General features: G+C 44.6%; 1 protein-coding gene, 1 long non-coding RNA gene and 1 pseudogene across 6 annotated transcripts in view; 1 reads left to right on the top strand and 2 right to left on the bottom strand.

Annotated features, from left to right (window-relative positions):
* Nucleotides 1–21647, top strand: part of LOC126277906 (mesocentin-like) — a 595995-nt gene that overhangs the window by 12233 nt on the left and 562115 nt on the right. The window lies entirely within an intron of this gene.
* LOC126277910 (uncharacterized) overlaps nucleotides 1–21647 on the bottom strand; it is a 428173-nt gene that overhangs the window by 31224 nt on the left and 375302 nt on the right. The gene's annotated exons all lie outside the window — the stretch shown is intronic.
* On the bottom strand, nucleotides 13918–14035 carry LOC126279781 (5S ribosomal RNA; annotated as a pseudogene).

Here is a 21647-nt window from a genome sequence, read left to right as displayed (position 1 = left end):
AGAAAAGGTGTAACCGAATAAGGTTGGCATGGCCATAAATATGAAAAAGTTGCATACATTCAGCTGTACAATTCGCTCAATGTCCGCCATCTGCACTTTGTATCGTGTCATATCACATCGCGGGCTACCAGCAGTGGCGCCTCAACGGCCGGTCAGCTAACGTACGAGCCTCCGCAGCAACCACCTCCTTCATGGGCTCATGCTGACTGCTGTCCATCGGCGACAAAGGCGAGAATTTTCACGCCAGTATCGCAAATGGACGTCCACTCAGCGGCGACAGATGGCTTTTTCAGATGACTCAGGTTTTATGCCCCACCGGACATATGGCCGTTAGCGTGTACCGCGTGAAGTGTCTGAAAGAAAAAGAGTCCATGGCGGAGGGAGGGAGTGTTATGGTCTGGGGAATGCTTTCGTCGCATTCCCTGAATGACCTCGTCGTTCTGGAATCCACACTGGATCAACGCAAGTATGCATCTACACTGGATCAGCGCAAGTATGCATCTACCCTTAGGGGCTATATCCACCCATACATGCAGGTTTTTTTCCTCGGCACGGTAGCATCTACCAGGAGGACAATGCAACGTATACACAGCTCGTAGTGTACGTGCGTGGTTCGAAGAGCACTGGGATGAGTTTGCCGTACTCCCATGGCCAACAGGCTCCCCGGATTTGAAACTAGTCGTCAACCTGTGGGACAATCTCGCTCGAGCTGTATCCGTCATGGATCATCAACCGAGAAACCTAGGGCAACTGGCCACGGCATTGGAGTAGTCATGGACCCACATCCCTGCCGATACCATACAGAATTTCATTGACTCTCTTTCTGCACTGCAAGAAGTGGCTATTCAGGCTCTTTAACTGTCTATCTCTGTTTCTGCTTAACTGACTTGCACCCAAAAAATTCAGAAGCTATTCCGAAGTGACTGGACATTGTAAATGCCAATAAAATGTTCCAGTATAATCATAATAAGTTGTTCAAATCAGCGGTTATTACATTTGATTTTATTGACACACACACACACACACACACACACACACACACACACACACACACACACCTTCTCGTCCCTCCGGATCTGCCCTTGGTAGAGCTGCACGTGATAGCGAGCGCTTTGCGGCGAGCTCTGTGAATCGTTGTTGAAACTCAGAGAGCGGAAGTTCCGAGAAGAGTCTGCCAACATACCATTTTCTCTCCCACAGATCTGGCGCACGACGAGAAAATCAAGGAAATTAGGAGGTTCTGCGATCCGCATCGTTGTTCGCACGCGCTGTTCGTGTATGGAAGAGGAAATGGGAGAAAAGATAGCGGTAGCAGAGAGTACATGTCGTAAGGTGGATTGTGGAGTGTGGATGTAGATGAGCAGCCGCATTGTTTTCGCATATCATTGGCTGGCTTAAACCCTTTAGGTATTTATCCTTCTGTTCAGTTTAGTAAGTCACGGTTGAATTATCTACAGAAGAATGAAGCGATTGGTTGATGCTGAACAGGGCGAAGATAAACTTCAATCACGGGGAATGCAGGAACGTGAGTAGTTCTCACCGTGGAACTTACCTTCGAAGTAAGGTAGGTTGAAGAAAGACAAACAAACATTTGTAACTTTTGTGCACTCAGAAAAAAAAAATCTTTTGGAAACGTGTATGGAATATACTGTTTGAAATTCTGAAATATTAAAGATAATATACTGAGAGCGAAAGGTTATCCTCAAATTGTACAATAAAAACCTAAAAAAGGGCCGCAGTAATTGGAACAGGTGTGTGGCCTGTCTGCTGTAATATTCAATTTGTACAGAGAACAAGTAGTAAAGGAAACCATAGAGATATTAGGTTTGCCGAAGATACTGTGATTCTGCCAGAGGCAGCAAACGATTTGGAAGCTCAGTTTAACGCAATGGATAGTGAACTGAAAAACTGTTAACAAGATGAAGATCGTTAAAAGTAAAGAAATGAACTGCTATCGAATTAAATCAGGTGAGACCGAGGCAAATGGATCAGGAATGAGGCGAAAAAGTAGTTCGCAAATTTTACTATTTGGATTGCAAGAAACTGATGTCGGTAAAAGTAAAACAAGAAAAGTTCTTGTAAAAAAGAGAAATATATTGACCACTGAATATAAATTTAAGTGTTAGGAAATGTTTTCCGGTAGTATTTGTGAGGTTCGTCGCGGATGTGAGACGAGGGCGATAGATAGTACAGACAAAAACGAAATAAAAGAATTTAGAGTTTTATATTACAGTAAAATGCTGGATATTTGATGGGTGATCGGATAACCAATGAGGAGGTACTGGAACAAATCAGGTTAACTGAAGGAAGTGGTCGCGTGATAGGAGACATCACGAGGCATCAAGGAATAGTTAGATTAGTAATGTGGGAATTGAAAGAGATAAAAAAATTCTGCAGGGAGATTACGGCTTGACTACAGTAAGCAAGATCAGTTAAATGTATGTTGCAATATCCACGGAGAGATTAAAGTAGTTTGTACGGGGAAGACTAACTACCAGTTTCGCTCCGAAGATTGCAGCAGCCACATTCTGTTCATATCAAAGCCAGTGCTGCAGTATGATGTACTTACTTAAGTGCTTCACGCACGCGCATTTCTGATCGTGGACGGTCAACTTTCAAACATTCTCGGAAAAGTCGAATAAATCTCAGGTATCCGTGAACTGCCTCTGTACCATGATTATCTCCTGCACAGACCAATTGCTTTAGTGATCCTAGGGATAGTGGTTATCGCTGAAACAAAAGGTTTTGTGCTACACCGGTTCTCATCGTCTGCATTTTAATCTGACTGTTAAAACCATTCCAAACAACCGGTTTCTGAAATTACTGATTTTCAGTTTTTTGTTACTATAAACATAGACTTCAAACAAAGATGGAAATGGATAGGTTTAAGTTAGATATAGTGGGAATTAGTGAAGTACAGTGGCAGAAGGAAAAATACTAGGTGAATATGGACAGGGTAACAGGAATGAAAGAGGAAGCCACCTGGTACAACTTTGCTCAGAACACGATTTAATCATAGCTAATACTTGGTTTAAGAATCATGAAAGAACATTGTATACGTGGAAGAGACACTAGAAGGATGGAGATTGATTATGTAATGGTATAACTAAGATTTCTTGGCCTGATTCTAAATTGTAAGACATTTCCAGGGGCAGATGTGGACTCTGACCACAATTTATTGTGGATTAAACTGAAGGAACCAGAGGTTGTAGAGAGTTTGGATGGGAATATTAGGAAACGATTGACAATTCACAACGACAGATGGTTTCGTTGTATTGTAACATTCTGGTTGTTTTCGCTACTATGTATTTCACCGCCTACGTTACGCGAGGTTCTCGTGCATTACACTAGTGCCCTCCCTCGTTAGATGTGTTCCATAGCGCAAGCTTCACCTGTTTGACGCTAGCACACAGCTAAATTCGTCCCATATTTTCTATTTTACATAAATGTTTTTAAATGGTCAGATATGTTTATTTATTAAGACAGAAAGTTTGAATTAGCACAACTTTTAATAATTTTTGATGCGCTTATGTAGGTATTCATGGATTTTATTATGCACGAGTGTCTGGTACATACCACAAGTGCCCTCTCTCGGCGAAACCATCTGCCCTAGTGCTTTCACACTCTTGTCTCGATAGTTCATAGGCGAAGTACTGGTACTAAACTGTTCGCATTGACCCTGTGCACATAGTCATGTTGTACAAATGGAGAAGATGTCTTAATTATTGACGATGCCTTTGGCACAATTGATTTATTAATCTCCATTGCATGATGTAATTTTAGTAAGTAACTAAAAGATTTTGTGCCTGTATTACTCTGGTAATTTCACTGTTACTTACGATTTTGTGTTTCTCACTTCCGATGATAAGGCTTTTCTAATGAAAGTGTCTTCCTGTTCAGGATTTTTTACTTCTGGTGAAGGTATATTTATAAATACCGAAACCTTGGTCAAGAATTTTAATAAATTTTTATCCCGCAACTGTTTTGGCTGTCATCCTTTATCGCGATGAGAAGGTACTGAATAGAATTAGGAAGAAAAGAAATTTGTGGCACAACTTGACCAGAAGAAGGGAGCGGTTGGAAGGACGCATGAGTCATCAAGGGATCACTAATTTAATTCTGGAGGTAGAAATCCTAGAGGGAGGCCAAGAGACAAATACAGTAAGTGGATCCAGAAGGATGTAGGTTGCAGTAGTTACTGGGAGATGAAGAGGATTACACAGGATAGAGTTGCATGGAGAGCTGCATCAGACCGGTGACGGATACCTATGGGGGACTTCCTCTCACCCCCCCCCCCCCCCCCCCACCCTCCTTGCCGGGGCCGCCCGCATTGCCGCCCCCGCCAGTCAGCCCGCACGTCGTTCGTTCGTTTCTTTCGTCAGTCGACTCGACTGAATTGAGTTATCGAGTAGCTGTATTTTCCTATGTAGCAATCGCGTCCGCGTCATCGTATTTTATACGTTTCTGTCTGGCTCATGGTTAGCTAACACATACCTACGAAAAAAGTTGCTTCTACTCTGTTGATCTCGATATGTAATTCTGTCTGGCATTTGTTCGAGAAAAGTCACGAATATTCTATTATTTTCTTGCACAGAGAACGTAGCGTTATAAATACGGACTACTTGCAGAATAGGAAGCTTGCTTGCATTCAGAAGCAGAAATATTAAGACTGAAGAATGAATAAGTAAAAAGTTGGATGTTTTTCCTAGATCTGACTATCCTACTTTTCACACGCTGTACAAAATATTTGCTTGTCTACCTGCGCCTTGCATTGCTGAAGTAGAAAGAAATTAGGAGCTTACAAAGACATGGCTGAGGTCGACAATGGATGACGATCGACTTAATGGCTTTGCTCTGCTGAACCCTCACCCTAACATCGATTGTCCTGTTGACGATGTAATTATCCAATTTTCCAGGAGGAATAGGCTGATAGAATTCTTCATTTAAGGAAGAGAACCACAATTGTAACGTTTTTATAACGTAAGATGGCACTGTCTTGTATATGTGTATAATCATTTTAAATAAAACTTTCTTAAAATTTACATGTGACTTGATTATTTTTTATTAGGTAAAAGTTAGGGGTAGCTCAAGATATCATCAGCGCCCCCTCCTTGAGGTTTTTCTGTATCCACCACTGCATCAGACCAGTCTTCGGACTGAAGACCACAACAACAACGGTCCAGCTAGGGTAAATATAGCCACGAATTCAGCCTTTCTGTTTCTAGATCTGACAACCCTAGACGCCACAAGGGTACAGGCACATTATTGTTTCCCCATCGCTGTACCAATTCGTATGTCTTGTGTTTGTTACTGGTTCCTTGAAAAAAAAAAAAAAGTATGTGTGAAATCTTATGGGACTTAACTGCTAAGGTCATCAGTCTCTAAGCTGGTTTCTAACCATAGGCGCTGTTATTAAAATATTGTGTGCCGGTTTTCCAAATTTCTATAAAATCCAATATTTTAAAGCAATGGAAGTTTTACGAATAAACATCATTCGTTTTTTAAAAAAAAAAGTTTTATTTAAAAACCAAAAATTTTACTACAGCTGCTGTGGCAAGTCGATGTAGCCGTTTTTACTTGGTTATTAGTAAAAAACGAAAAAACCTGTTGTAAGCGAGACCAAATAAATACCGAAAAATACCGGTATTGGTTTTAACCGGTAGGTATTTCCCATCCCTGGGTGACACCCCCCCCCCCCCATAGATAAAAATTCAAAAGATGGTAAAGAAGAGGAGGGGGGAGGTATGAAGTCCATGGAATTATTCTCCCCTACAGAACCATTTGTATGGTAGATATCACCCAGTGCCTCTCGAACAACGTGGTTGCAATGTGCTAAAAGCTTCATCATGCATAAATCATACGATTTCACGTATTTTCGGAAGCATCCTCTCTAAGAAGTCTGGAAGTAAATTCTCATTAAAACCCTTTTAGGCGGATCCTCTAAGACATGCTGGGAGAATATATTGAGCTTCAAGCCAATCACGTCCAGTCCATACACAAATAATTAAACTTCTGTCGGTTTCCAACATGAATAGTAAAATGAGGATTTTCACCCTTCCACAAATATCAGTTATAAAAATTTGTTTACCTATCACTTCTGCAACGCTGCTTCATCTGCAGATAAAACTGAAGATAAATGCAAGTAATTGATAGTTTCTGCAACAAGCCATTGGCACAAATTCTCCTCTAGTCGTTGATCTATAAGCGGAAGACCCGGCAGACGTTGAAAATGATACGTAAGTATTAAATACCCCTTTGCGTTACTGTGAGATGTATTGCATGTTAAGGCAACGTGCCGCGTGCTGAGACCTGGATGTTCTTAGAGCCAGCTGAATGGTTCTTTATAGCCAGATTTAAGAGCTGGTCTTGTTCTACTCTGTTAACCATAACTGAACCAGATGGCGCAACGGCTAATGCACAGTACTAGTATTCGGAAGGACGCCGGTCCAAATTTCCTTTCGAGTATCCAGATTTAGGTTTCCTGATGTTTCCATAAAGTGCTTAAGGGAAATATATGAGATTGTGCTCCGTGTGGAATGACCTCGTCATCGACAGGGCGTTAATGCCCTTTCATCTTCGATATAGCATTTGTGGAGTTACATGTTCCTTCTCAGCAACCGCATGTGAACAGCAGCATATGTTGGACGTCTCGGCCGTTTTCCATCAGCAGTTGCAGCCGTGCAGTCTCATATTTGTTGCACTTTGCTTGGTCGTATTCTACTTGATTGCGGAAGTAAAATCCAACCATAATGAAAGGGGTCACTTTGTAGGTTACTCATTAGTAATCCGCGCCTGAAATGTTAAAGACAGATTATTTCGAGCTTATAGAAACGTCAAAAATAAAGTGTCCATAACCCGTAACCTTTGAGCGTACAATGGGTGCCTCTGCATATTGAGTTGCCATAATAATGGCGTGTGACGAGGGCCTCCCGTCGGATAGACCGCTCGCCTGATGCAAGTCTTTCGATTTGACGCCACTTCGGCGACTCGCGCGTCGATGGGGATGAAATGATGACGATTAGGACAACACAACACCCAGACCCTGAGGTGAGAAAATCTCCGACCCAGCCAGGAATCGAACCCGGCCCATAGGATTCCAGGAATCGAACCCGGCCCATAGGATTGACAGTCTGTCGGTCTGACCACTTTTTTTTTACACTTGTTCGTGGCGGACGTCCCATGACGCCCGTTGAAATTCGTTATTGATCCATTCACTTAGTTTTTTTTTTAATTACAGAGGGCAGCTAACCCTCTGACCGAGCTCGCTGAGCTACCGTGCCGGCTACCGCTCAGCTACCGGGGCGGACAGTTCCATCCATTATGGTACTCGAGTATCTAATAAAATCAATTTTGACAGTTAATGCACGATGTAGAACAGATTGCTCAGGGATATCAGAAGAGCCAGTCTATTCAGCGAGAAAAATCCTAATAGGTATACGGAATCCCAGATGCCTTTGTCAACAAGCAGTACCGTAAGTTGATGGGGTTCAAACAACGCTACGCTTCATGTTGCCATAAACGTCCTAGTTTGCCGTTACTCGATGTAACCATAGTACTGTGACAAGGCTGTAATTTCGCAAATTGTTGAAAATCGTGTACATGTTATGCAACGGCTTCGCCGTGACTTACCTCACGACTTTTATTCTGCCAGTTCATTTGTCTTACCTATTAGTCGCTTTCCGGAGAACACAAAAAAGGATATAATGGCAGATTTTAAGAGGAGGACAAACAGAGCGGCCGACAGTAGCTGCACTCGCTCTCCATCAACAAGGAACTCCTTGACTATAAGGAAGAAACTTTCAGATAAGCTTATACGGAGAAAGATAAGGAAAATCTGAGTTGAATGGAATGCTACAGATGGAAGAGAAACGCGCCTGAGAAAGAGGAACATAAGATTTTATCAACCTTACCGAAATGGGACATAATCCTTCCAGATGCATTCAGAGAAGAGTGAAGCAAGTAAGGAAATCTAGAAGGTTTTCAATTGACTCCAAAGCATACTTCATAGTTGCGCTGAGTACATTCAGACAACCTCAGAACTGCTCTCACTCGGACACCATCGATAATTGAGTAACGACGGTGCAACCTAGGTGTCGCTGTCCTCTAATTAGACGTTTGTGAAAATTTTAACTCCGACAATAATTTAAAATATTGATGTAAATGAACGTAAAACGCTTAATGCCACTACAACCTCGTTACTCTCACAGAACTGATATACAGTATAATGCAAGCATTACGAATTGCATAAAAAGTATACAATCGCGTCATCGAATTTAAGAGCCAGTTAAACCGAAGAGGAATGGGATTTTAATAAACAAAACATGTCAATTTGTTCTTTCTTACATTAACCATCAGAACGTGCATTCACCGCGAGCGTACAGTGGCATGTTCAATATGTCCTCCTTGTTGGTAAACAACGTTCTTAAAAGCATCATTGACTGGTTTCCTGCAATTGTTCTCGCCCTCAATTTTATAAAGACACAACGTTGTCAGTTCTGCACATCTAGTGGTGCTAAACCAATCATAAGCGTAACACATCGTGAGGAAACAATAAACAGGATGGAAACTTCGAACTTCTTAGGTTCCATGTTGATGAGAATATAGACTAGGAGAAGCACGTTTTGGTGTTCCTAAAGCAACTTAGTCGAGCCACATTTGCGCTTGGAATCATTGCAAATCTTAGAGAGCAACAGATTAGTAAGCTGACAAACTGAAAAAAGTTTCTCATTGAGAACTCCTTATGTTCCATAGAAGAATTTGTAGTACAATAATGTGCAAAGGGTAGTGATAGGAATTTCTAACTCGGCCCATGGCTGGACATAGCACCCCATGCACTCAGTTTTTCTCCGTAATTTTCAGTATCGCGTGCTACATTACGAACTTCTCATGCTTAAAATCTGAGATTCTGCCAATCGACGCTACCGTTCAGATGAAAGCTAAAAAAAAAATTTAAAATTGTTAATTATGTAACTATATTTACAAATTAATTTTGGATGTGAATGAAGGTTCGTGTAGGAAATCCAGTATAAAGTTTGCTGTATGGGGACGGGCTCCAATCTTCCATGAGCCATTGCATCTCCATTGTTAGCCCTGTTGGTGAAAGTTGCAGAAAATAATTGTTTTGCGACGTGTTCATGTAGTGCGCGCTGTTAACTGTGTCGCTGAAAAAGATTGGTCCAGTGACTGCATGGCTGGACATGGCACCACATGCCCTCAGTTTTTCTCCGTAATTTACAGTCTCACGTGCAACATTATGAGCTTCTCTTGCTTAAAATCTGAGATTCTGGCAATTGACGCTAGGGCGTTCAGATGAAAGTACACTTCATCAGAGAACCATGTGTTACGAATCACGGCATCATCATTTGCAAGAGCCGAAGTTACAAATATTAATCGTCATTCTTCGTTATTTTCACTCAGTTTGTGCAACGTTGCCATGAACTGAAGAGGTGGTGACACGCATGCGTGCTATTGACAAGTGCTGTCTTCTCGTGACTCACGTTCGAACTGCGGCTACTCGCCACAACATTGCACCTTTGCCAACCTCTAAATAAAATGCTACACAATGTCAGTGTGTGAAATTTCGTGCGCCATGCTGTAGCTGCTAAGCGTTGAAGCACATGTATCGACGGTTGGCGAGTGAGTTTTACCTCTAGATAAAATGTAATCAGAGGCATGTTTGGCGGAAAGAATTGCTAGAAAAAACACCGGATTTCCTTTAATGGGAGGATATCTTTGGTGTTCTGGACAGCGTGTGACTGTAATGTGTAGTGGGAACACAGCACCAAATATGCGCTGTCGGGAAGAATAGTTTTTCGTTCTCTGGCATTATTTCCACTTTATGGGAACCAAGATAATTAAAAACGCTTCGTACACTCCACTTCGCGTCATGCCTGCCGCTTATCCTCTGACGCTCTGAAGCAAATAATGTATTTTCACCTTGAACAGTTGACAACTCTGGCTAGGCTGGGCGCATAAACTCAAGGTCTGGTCAGCGGGTTGGTAGGAGGCATTGTTTTCGAATGAACGCTACCTTAACCCGGGCTGTTTGATACATACTAGACTTTAGTGTGATAAACATTGTAGAAAAATAGGGTGTTCCATAGCGGTAGCATGCAGAAGATTATTTGTTCGCCCTTGGACGAGACGAAGACATGTTGGAGACTAGACGAGATCGTTGAAGTCTCTCTGTCCGCTAGACATCAGCTTTATTGTATTAACTGGGAATAGATGAATCGCTTAACAAGCGACGTTATAAGTCAAAGTACACGTAGAACGTCAAGCAATAGTACCGAGCGAGTGGTGCAGTGGTTAACACCCTAGACTCCCATTACGGAGGATGAGGTTCAAATCCGCATTCGATCAACCAGATTTAGGTTTTTCGTGCTTTCCCTAGGTCCCTCAAAACAAATGCCGGGGTTTTTCCCTTGAAGTGGTACTGCCGATTTCCTTCCCTAATCCGAGCTTGTGCTCGGTCTCTAAGTGATCTCGTTGTTGACAGGATATTAAACTCTAATCTCCCTTCCTTCCCTTTTTTTCAACAAATAAGGTTACAATAGGGCCAGTGGACTATTGGGACTGAGGGAAAGCGCTATCTACCACACATAACGAGTGTACCAGTTGAATTAGATCTGCTGAATTGTACGGGATGAAATCAAAGATGACTTGACATGAAATGGTATCAAAGAAAACTGGTGCTGAACCTGCGTTTTAAGTATTAAATTGTGTCTGATTTTACCAGAATTCGCCTCAAACCGTGATACCTGGATTTTTCGCAACCACCCAACTCTATCCGTTATGTTATCCGAACATACCTCCAGGCTTAGCAAATTTTAACGGTCACCGGTGTTTCTGCCTATGTTTTTCGTTCTCAGCTACCCGAAATGTGGTCCTACAGGATATGTGGGAATAGCACGACTAAGGGGATAAAGTCAGTAGAGCACTGTGGCTTATCCTACCATAAGGGATGTACGTCAGAGCTGAATTGAATTCGCTGAAATGAAATGGATATTGTGCCTTAAGTCAGTGAAGTTACAATGACGTGGTCCTACAACCGATCCCTTCCCCCAGTGGTGTGACTGCAGTATAGGCGAAAGCATCAGCCAGAATGAAAGTTTGACTTAGGCGTGGAGACGTGCTCAGATACACGACGATCAAGGTAACTGACCACGAAAAGCAATAAATTGTGTTTTCGAGTTCCACTCTGACACCAATTTTCCTCTCCGCCCCGATAACTGCATGGTCAGCGTGACGGATTGCCGTACGAAGGGGCTCTGGTACGATTCCCGGCTGGGTCGGGGATTTTCTCCGCTCAGAGACTGGGTGCTGTGTTGCCCTCATCATCATTTCATCGCCATCCGGCGCGCTGGTCTCCCATTGTGGCGTCGAATGTAATAAAACCTGCACCAAGGCGGCCGGACCTGCCCCGTAAGGGGCTCCTGGCCAATAACGCCAAACGCTCATTTCCATCAATTTTCCTAAGTCACAACATATTCATCTCTCACACATACACTGCTAAACAGAAAAGAAAGAAGCACCCAGAATGGAAGGAAGAAACAAAATGAAACTTCGCGTGTTCGGAGATTACGTGATAACTTGGCAATGTTGACGGATGCATGCACGGATTAGGTTGGAAACGGCAGCCATAAAGTCGTTGTATCCTTTCCTGAGACAAGCTGGCACATAACTGCTGTAACTGGTCCTTGACTTTTTGGGTACTGGCACCGGGAAAGAGTTGACTTCTGAATGGTCCAGCGGATGTTCTATCAGGAAGTGATCTAGGGACCTTGCTGGCCACAGAAGTACATCAACATCGCGTACACAGTTTATAGAGACACGTGCCATGCGTGGACAAGCATTGTCCGGTTGTAAAACGGCACAACGATAGTGTAGCGTGAGAGATAATACATGAGGACGCAGCATATCTGTGACGTACCGTTGTGCCGTCAGAGTTCCCTCGGTAACTACCAGCCGTGACTCGAAGTCATATCCTGTGGCTCCCCAATCCATCACGGCAGAAGTAACATAACAGTACCTGTCCAAAACTTTGGAAGAATGGGACCTCTACCCAGGCATTGCCACACTCGCCGGTGATCATTACCTGATGCAGCAGAAAACCACAATCCATCGCTGAACAATGCGACGCCATTTATCAACGGTCCGTTTCCCGGTCACTGCATCCCTCCAAATGCAGCCCGTTGTGTTGTGTTGAAGGCAGCTTACGCATGCGACTATAATTTCGAAGTCAGGCTGCTGCTAGTCTCGGCCCGAGGGTACTTGGTGGCACTATATGTTGCAGAGAGTCCATTACTTGTTATCACTGGACAGGCCCAGACGTGAAGAGGGTTAGGATGTGCTTGGCGTACAATTCAGCGATCCCCCCATGTGGTGGTTAGACATGGCCGACTGGAACCTTTAAGACCGATTGTATTTACCCTCACGTTCCCATGAAGTCCATCGTCAGGTTCCTGTCACATTTGAATGCCCCACAAATCTGAATATTGCACGATCCGACCAGACAATCACAATGAGACACACAATGACGCCCCTTTCAAACTCTGTCAGATGCTGATAACGTTGTCTTACGCAGCATCTCCGTGTCCTACACAGTGTCCACTCAACATCTGACGCTGTGTACGCCCCTTGTATACCCTATCAGTAAAGACTAAACAAGAACTATACTAATGTATTCTGGTGGTCGTTCCACCTGTCACAAAGAATAGCAAATATAATCATTTACGTATTTGGCTATAGTGTGTACGTCTAAGAGGCAACATTGATATCCGATATAATTGTGCTGTCTTATGTTTTAAAATCGCTTCGCGTTTATTTTCATTGGCCAAACGAAAAGGGATTTTGAAACAAGATTCAGGGAGCATAATTATGCAAGTAATGGCAGTGCCTTAGGCTGTTACTTGAGAAACAACGGGCACCATTTACGTCCTATTGAGAATAGTTGAAACACTGCGCACTTTGTACCCAATGGCAGGGATCTGGACAGAAGACCTTGACATTTATATGCGTCGTGATACTAACCCAGATAGTATAATCAATGAACAAGTAATAAGTAACAGACAATGGTTTCTCACTGTTTTTCCAAAAAAATGGTTCAAATGGCTCTGAGCACTATGGGACTTAACTTCTGAGGTCAGCAGTCCCCTAGAACTTAGAACTACTTAAACCTAACTAACCTAAGGACATCACACACATGCATGCACGAGGCAGGATTCGAACCTGCGACCGTAGCGGTCGCGCGGTTCCGGACTGTAGCGCCTAGAACTGCTCGGCCACTCTGGCCGGCACCGTTTTTGATGTGCTGCTAGTTTCATTTCTCATTTTCACTTGTAACTAATACAAATGTTCTATCTTACGTTTTATTTGTGACGTACACACTAAGAAAAATAAAACGAATTACTTTATGACTAAGATTTTAAGCCTAGATTTAATCTTTTTACTTTACCTTTTTTGTCTTTTACTATTTATCGTAAATGTGCTTTAAATTGCTTATATGTTGACATGAAATAATACACCACTTTAAATTTGTATTAATTTCTGTTATTGCTGTAAAATAAATCTTGTTAAAAAGTAATGGATTACTATCCCGTATTGGAGGGATGCATCGCCACCACCCATACGGCAACTAGCGTAAGCGAGGTTGTTTATGCGATACTGAGGTCCGCTATACTCATTCGTCTGCTAAAACGAAACGAAACTACGTCCGAACAGGCCTTGGAAGGCGCAGCTGTACCGACCGGCCGCCGTGTCATCCTCGACGCACAGGCGTCATTGGATGCTCATATGGACGGGCATGTCGTCAGCACACCGCTCTCCCGGCCGTATATCAGTGTACGAGACCGGAGTCGTTACTCCTGAATCAAATAGCTCCTCATTTTGCCTCAGAAGGTCTGAGTGCACCCCGCTTGCCAACAGCGCTCGGCGTACCGGATGGGCACCCATCCAAGTGCTAGCCCAGCCCAACAGCGCTTAACTTCGGTGATCTGACGGGAACCAGTGTTACCACTGCTGAAAGGCCGTTGGCCATTCGTCTGCTAGCTGCGTTTGTGTGAATATAGTAACTAAATGACCTTATAAGTCGAAAGTCTTATTGGTCACAGCATTGTAATCGTGTTGCGTTGTAGTACGTATTTATGCAAAGGAAAATTTTGTGAATATTGATTCATACCTGTGTATCTGTATAAATAAGTTACTGCATGTGTTCACATTTATAATGTACTACTGTATTATTAATGTAGCAGGTCATCTAATGATGGGTTACACCTGAAATGCGTTAAGAAAATAAAGGAGTGCCATTAAAATCTAGTGACTACTTTTTGCGTCCTATCAGCTTTTTTATAATTATATTAAAATGACTGTTATCATGATGACAAGTGTCGTGGAAGATAGTGAAAACTAACGCATAAGAGATTTTCACTTTTTCCACTATTGACTGGATTCCTGTACGCCCTTCTTCCAGCACCAATGCCTCTACGTCTCTTACAATCTCACTTCGTCACATAGAGACGGGGTGCCACGTCGTTCTTCGTCATCCCGACTTGTTTGACCGCACAGGGAGCGGCTGCGCCGTCTAACCCCTGTTATATGATGGTGTGTTGTTTCCGTACATTTGCACTCTTTTTAGCGTGAGTTATTGTACAGTAGTTCCCCCTTCAAAAGTAGAAATACGTTACTTCACGATACTTATCTTTGTTACTGAGCTGCGGCACTATGTTTTGATTCCTCCGTTGGCATATTGTGGCGCGAGGATTTCAGCGTGGTGTAGAACGGTAGATGTGCTCCTGCTCCCAAACCAAACATTAATTAAAAATGGCTCTGAGCACTATGCGACGTAACTTCTGAGGTCATCAGTCGCCTAGAACTTAAAACTACTTAAATCTAACTAACCTAAGGTCATCACACACATCCATGCCCGAGGCAGGATTCGAACCTGCGACCGTAGCGGTCGCTCAGTTCCAGACTGTAGCACCTAGAACCGCACGGCCACTCTGGAAGGCCAAACATTAATTACGTAGCATTAATGGTTCAAATGGCGCTGAGCACTATGGGACTTAAAATCTGAGATCATCAGTTCCATAGAACTTTGAACTCCTTAAACCTAACTAACCTAAGGACACCACACACATCCTTGCCCGAGGCAGGATTCGAACCTGCGACCGTAGCGGTCGCGCGGTTCCAGACTGTAGCGCCTAGAACCGCTCGGCTACTCCGGCCGGCGTAACTTTAATTTTTGAGGTGACAATTTAAGCTTAGCCGGCAGCGGTGGTCTCTCGATTCTATGCGCACAGTCCGGAGCCGCGCGACTGCTACGGTCGCAGGTTCGAATCCTGCCTCGGGCATGGACGTGTGTGATGTCCTTAGGTTAGTTAGGTTTAAGTAGTTCTTAGTTCAAGGGGACTGATGACCACAGATGTTAAGTCCCATAGTGCTCAGAGCCATTTGAACCAATTAAAGCTTAACGGCTACTCATCGTATTTTTCGGCTTGTGAAGCGATACATGAAAACTCTGAGATCAGATTTTTTATCATGTCTTGCCTTTTGAAGTCGAAAGTTCGGAACGCGCTTGCGAACAGTGTATTTCGGAACGTGAGAGAGTCGACTGTTGCTTTCGCCGAGTGGTGTGGGCCTGTGGTGTAGAGTAGACTCTGGAGACCTCCGCGGCGCGGGGCAGATGTGCTGTAACGTAATGTAACGGTACGGGCGGACACGGCAGACCGGTCCTTCAGGCGCCGTGGCCTCATTCGGACGGGGCAGCCGCTGCGGCCAGAGCAGCCCAGCTCAAGAGTGCGCCTGCACTGGCCCCGTTCCCGGCGGGCCGCCGTCATTGCATTTTCTGACAGCGCCGTCACGCGCTTCTATAGCGGTCGGCATTCATTTCACGATTTTACGTTCCGTGAAGTGCACAACTTTGTAAGTCTCTGCCCTGAAAGCGTTCTTCGCACCAGCAACACTACAGTTGAGCCTAGTTTTACCAGGACTGACGTGAGACCGAAGATAATTATCGAAATTCCTGGTGTCCGGCAATTAAGGGAAAAAAATTTCAGTCCTGCTGAAGTGGTTTCCGCCTGGCGTTCCAAATAAGCCATTGTTTTGTACTTCTGCGTTGCTAACTCCCTAGGTACCATAATAATTATGTCGTGTACGTAACCCAGTGGCCAGGCGTAAGTTTTTCAGTTGGACGCCACTTCGGCAGCTTTTTGTCACTAATCTAGCCTAGTTATCCATCCGGGGAATGGAAACCTACAGATCAGCGTGGAATCCGAACTCCACACATCGAGAAGAGGTAAAGGATAGGTTAAAGGCATAATGTGAAACGTCCCCTTAGAAAAATTAATGAATTACTGTGCTGATAAACCGCTTACATTATTTGATTTTCAAACAGCTGAGCGTAACTGAACGTACTCAGACATTTCGCTCTTTACCTATTCTGATAAACATTAGACTGTCACACAATATTTTTAGCGCAACGCAATCTGACTTTCAATAATCCTTACAAAAGAATGGCCCTGACTAACATTGACCTATATCTTTCTTGAATCACCTACCTCACAAAAATCTTCGTTACTCGAACTACTGCAATACGGCGAGCGCAACTACTGCCAGCTAAATAAAAGATTGAAGCTACTGAAGGCACTAATTACTGATAGGCATAGTTAGCAAATGAAAGATTTTGATAGAGAACAAACAATGTATTTACCTTAATAGTGTTCAAAAGTCATAATATATATATAAAGCAGTTCATGACATCCAGTCTTACAAATTTACTGTCTCTGATGGATGCACGTCCAGATCATCCACTCTCAAACTCCGCCATTTCTCTCCCCACATCCACCACTGCTGGCGGCTCACCTCCAACTACGCAACGCTACGCGCTGTTAACAGCCAACTTCCCAACACTACAATAGCAAACAACAATGCAAACTAGCCACGGACTGCACACAGCACAGCCAGTGATTTTCATACAGAGCGATACGTGGCTCTGTACCATTAAAAAAAACCTAAACAGCCTTCTTATAAATGAAAACTTCAGTGCTCCGATCGGGATTCGATCCCGCAGCATCTCGGTTTCCGCGCACACGCTTTACATTACCCTCAGACCCGAAATAGTCATTGTGTCCTCAGATTGAGCACCAACTTCGTCAGCTGAACCATGATCATTGTCGCCATTATCCGCAGACGAAAATGGCGATAATTTCATCATCAGAATCATCATTTTGTAGCGAAGGCATTCAGTATGTTTCTGATTAATTTTCGACTCTGTCACCGTTGTACACTCCTGGAAATGGAAAAAAGAACACATTGACACCGGTGTGTCAGACCCACCATACTTTCTCCGGACACTGCGAGAGGGCTGTACAAGCAATGATCACACACACGGCACAGCGGACACACCAGGAACCGCGGTGTTGGCCGTCGAATGGCGTTAGCTGCGCAGCATTTGTGCACCGCCGCCGTCAGTGTCAGCCAGTTTGCCGTGGCATACGGAGCTCCATCGCAGTCTTTAACACTGGTAGGATGCCGCGACAGCGTGGACGTGAACCGTATGTGCAGTTGACGGACTTTGAGCGAGGGCGTATAGTGGGAATGCGGGAGGCCGGGTGGACGTACCGCCGAATTGCTCAACACGTGGGGCGTGAGGTCTCCACAGTACATCGATGTTGTCGCCAGTGGTCGGCGGAAGGTGCACGTGCCCGTCGACCTGGGACCGGACCGCAGCGACGCACGGATGCACGCCAAGACCGTAGGATCCTACGCAGTGCCGTAGGGAACCGCACCGCCACTTCCCAGCAAATTAGGGACACTGTTGCTCCTGGGGTATCGGCGAGGACCATTCGCAACCGTCTCCATGAAGCTGGGCTACGGTCCCGCACACCGTTAGGCCGTCTTCCGCTCACGCCCCAGCATCGTGCAGCCCGCCTCCAGTCGTGTCGCGACAGGCGTGAATGCAGGGACGAATGGAGACGTGTCGTCTTCAGCGATGAGACTCGCTTCTGCCTTGTTGCCAATGATGGTCGTATGCGTGTTTGGCGCCGTGCAGGTGAGCGCCACAATCAGGACTGCGTACGACCGAGGCACACAGGGCCAACACCCGGCATCATGGTGTGGGGAGCGATCTCCTACACTGGCCGTACACCTCTGGTGATCGTCGAGGGGACACTGAATAGTGCACGGTACATCCAAACCGTCATCGAACCCATCGTTCTACCATTCCTAGACCGGCAAGGGAACTTGCTGTTCCAACAGGACAATGCACGTCCGCATGTATCCCGTGCCACCCAACGTGCTCTAGAAGGTGTAAGTCAACTACCCTGGCCAGCAAGATATCCGGATCTGTCCCCCATTGAGCATGTTTGGGACTGGATGAAGCGTCGTCTCACATGGTCTGCACGTCCAGCACGAACGCTGGTCCAACTGAGGCGCCAGGTGGTAATGGCATGGCAAGCCGTTCCACAGGACTACATCCAGCATCTCTACGATCGTCTCCATGGGAGAATAGGAGCCTGCATTGCTGCGAAAGGTGGATATACACTGTACTAGTGCCGACATTGTGCATGACCCCAGGAATGTGTCAATAAAGTTTCCCCTTCCTGGGACAATGAATTCACGGTGTTCTTATTTCAATTTCCAGGAGTGTATTTCAGACACCAAATTTAGTAGCAACGTTGTCCAGCAGTTCTCCTTTATTCATCCTGTACACAACCTGTAACTTTTTGTGCGTAGATGCTACCATCTTTTTACTCTTTGAAGTTATTTTACACTCGCAACAAACGGGGGCAATTAAGTAGTATGCAGCCCAATGTTATCAACTGACACTGAGCCAGACTCAGTGTATGGCGGCTGACCATATTTAATGCACTTACGGCAGTAACTGTAATGAAAAAAAGTAAATCGATCCGCATGAACCAGAGGTCCCCATCAAGGAGAGCTGAATAAATTAGCTTCTAGTGCACAACAATTTTTATCGGATAGAATTCTCTCCGAGGTAAGTAACAGAATCATCTGCGAAAGAAGTAACATTTCAACTAACACTATCTCTAGTATAACATCAACAGTAATGGGCCTATTAAGGTTCCCTGCGGCACATTACATATTACTACAAAATGAGTGTGTGTGTGTTTCCTGTACCAGAAATTTTTCGATCATGTCGCGAAATACCACATTAATCTATTTTCTATGGAAGTCATCGATGTGATAATGAATCAAAAGTGTTTCGAAAGTTTGGAAACACCGAATCAATCCAATTCAATCGATGAGGTCATGTGTGAACACGATAAGTTGAATTTCGTGCGATCCGTGTTTTTGGAACACGTATTTTCTGAAATGACACAAATGTTTCGCGCTGGCTGCGCTGCGTTGAAATGGCTCTCAAATGGTTCTGAGCGCTATGGGACTTAACATCTGTGGTCATCAGTTCCCTAGAACTTAGAACTACTTAAACCTAACTAACCTAAGGACATCACACACATCCATGCCCGAGGCAGGATTCGAACCTGCTTCCGTAGCAGTCGCGCGGTTCCGGACTGAGCGCCTAGAACCGCTAGACCACTGCGGCCGGCTGCGTTGAAATTGGCGATTTTTTTACATAGTTAGAGCCGGGTAGTTTAAGCAAGGTTAGCGCCCGACTAGATACACGAGTGAAATAGCCGTAACAGCATATCGAAGCTGATGGTCTCCAAGACAGCGTAATCAAAGTAAGCCTGCGCAATCTTGGAGCCTGAAGACGACCACAAACGTAACAGCAAGCTTGACAAACATTCATGATCAAGCTCTGTGGCAAGTGTGGGTGACCGTCTGTAGGGTAACTATACTCTTGCATTCAGACTGTTAAGGCTGCTTGAGGCGTGGTTGATTTTCTGTGGCGTTGCTGGCCATTAAAATTGCAGCGCAATGAAGATTGCATTCAGGAGACGTTAAATTGACAATGCAATGCACTACACACTTCGATATTAAAGGGATTAGCATTTCAACACCACCGCAAAAAGTAGGTATGACTAACGCCATCTCCATTTTGTATACAGGATGATGATTCAGCAGCTGCCCTACCACTGGGTTTTATGCAACCCACAACAACTTCAAATACCACGTGCAAGGTTTTCATATTCTCTCACTTGCTACGCACAAACTATTTGCCCTGCAGCATAAATGAACAGGACGTTTGTGTAGGACACCTAATGAAGTTAATTTTCCTAATGGGATACGTTTTCACCAGAGATCGAAGTTTTCGAATTATTCAAGAAACACATTAAATTTCCTACAAATAGGGACTGTTCATTTCTTCTGTAGGGCTAATAGATAGGGCTTAGTGAGCGAGAGAATACGAAAATCTCGCACATGGTTTCTGAAGGCATTGCGTATTGCGTAAAACCCGACAGTAGAGGCAGCTGAATCACCGTGTATAAGGAAAGATTACGGAGCGGAAATGTAATTTAAATCTTGGTTGTTTGTTAGACCTTGTTATGTCGTGTCTAGGAAGGAAAATATCTAGCAGCACGTGTCGGAATTCTACAGTGGTATCGTCTCTAATGACCTCGTTGTCGACGGGACGTTAAACACTAATCTCCTCCTCGTCCTCCTCTACAGTGGTAGGATTGTGGCCTGTCGGGACTGGATTATCGTTCTCGAATGTTGCTGCTCTTGTTGGTCAGGGTCCCACGACTGTCATGAGAATTCAGTATTGTTGGGTTCAGGGGGGCAGTATTCATTTACTCAACACCGTGCAGTTTCTCAGCACTCCCAAGCAACTAGCACCCGAGAGGACAGACATTATGTTAGCTCGGCCGTGCAGGATCCTTCTTTCATGGCAGTAAACGGGCTTGTTCCCAGCAGAACAGCTATTCACACAGGCTGTGCAGTGACATCTGGATCACCACGAGCTGTCAGCACGGCGACCGTTATTGCGACTACCCTTTTTTTGACACGGCGGCAGAAAAATGCTCGCTGACAGTGGTGTTCCCAAAGACACCACGGACACAGGAGTGGCACCACATCGTTTTTTCAGGTAAGTCCCATTCTGCGTACAGCATCACGATGGATGTTTCAATGTGGAGGCTGCATTGCCAGATTGAATACTCCGTCATCATCATATGATCCCAGACCTAGAGTGATCGTATGAGGTGCCATTTCGTACGCAACACGACCACATAGCAATCTGTGTGGCAGGCCTTACAATTCTGATGTGTTGCAGTGCTGTATTTTCTGACGTCTCTATGACGTTATCTTTCAACAAGAATAACACAAGACCGCATATTGTCAGTTCTGTCCTGCTCTACCTCAATTAGAGGATGTCTGACTACTGCCCGCGCCTAGCATGTTTACCAGATCGCTTACTCGTTGAAAACATCAGGTCGTCAATTACCGAGAGACTAGCGCGTGCCGGCCGCGGTGGTCTCGCGGTTCTAGGCGCTCAGTCCGGAACCGCGTGACTGCTACGGTCGCAGGTTCGAATCCTGCCTCGGACATGGATGTGTGTGATGTCCTTAGGTTAGTTAGGTTTAAGTAGTTCTAAGTTCTAGGGGACTGATGACCACAGATGTTAAGTCCCATAGTGCTCAGAGCCATTTGAACCATTTTTAGACTAGCGCGTACCATTCTGCAACCACTACGATTTAGGAATTCTTACACAGAGTTGAAGCAGC

Source organism: Schistocerca gregaria, chromosome 6 (assembly GCF_023897955.1).
Source record: "Schistocerca gregaria isolate iqSchGreg1 chromosome 6, iqSchGreg1.2, whole genome shotgun sequence".
In the NCBI taxonomy this organism is placed as follows: Eukaryota; Metazoa; Arthropoda; class Insecta; order Orthoptera; family Acrididae; genus Schistocerca; species Schistocerca gregaria.
Note: the sequence above shows the minus strand (reverse complement) of the source record. Positions and strands in the feature narration are given on the sequence as shown.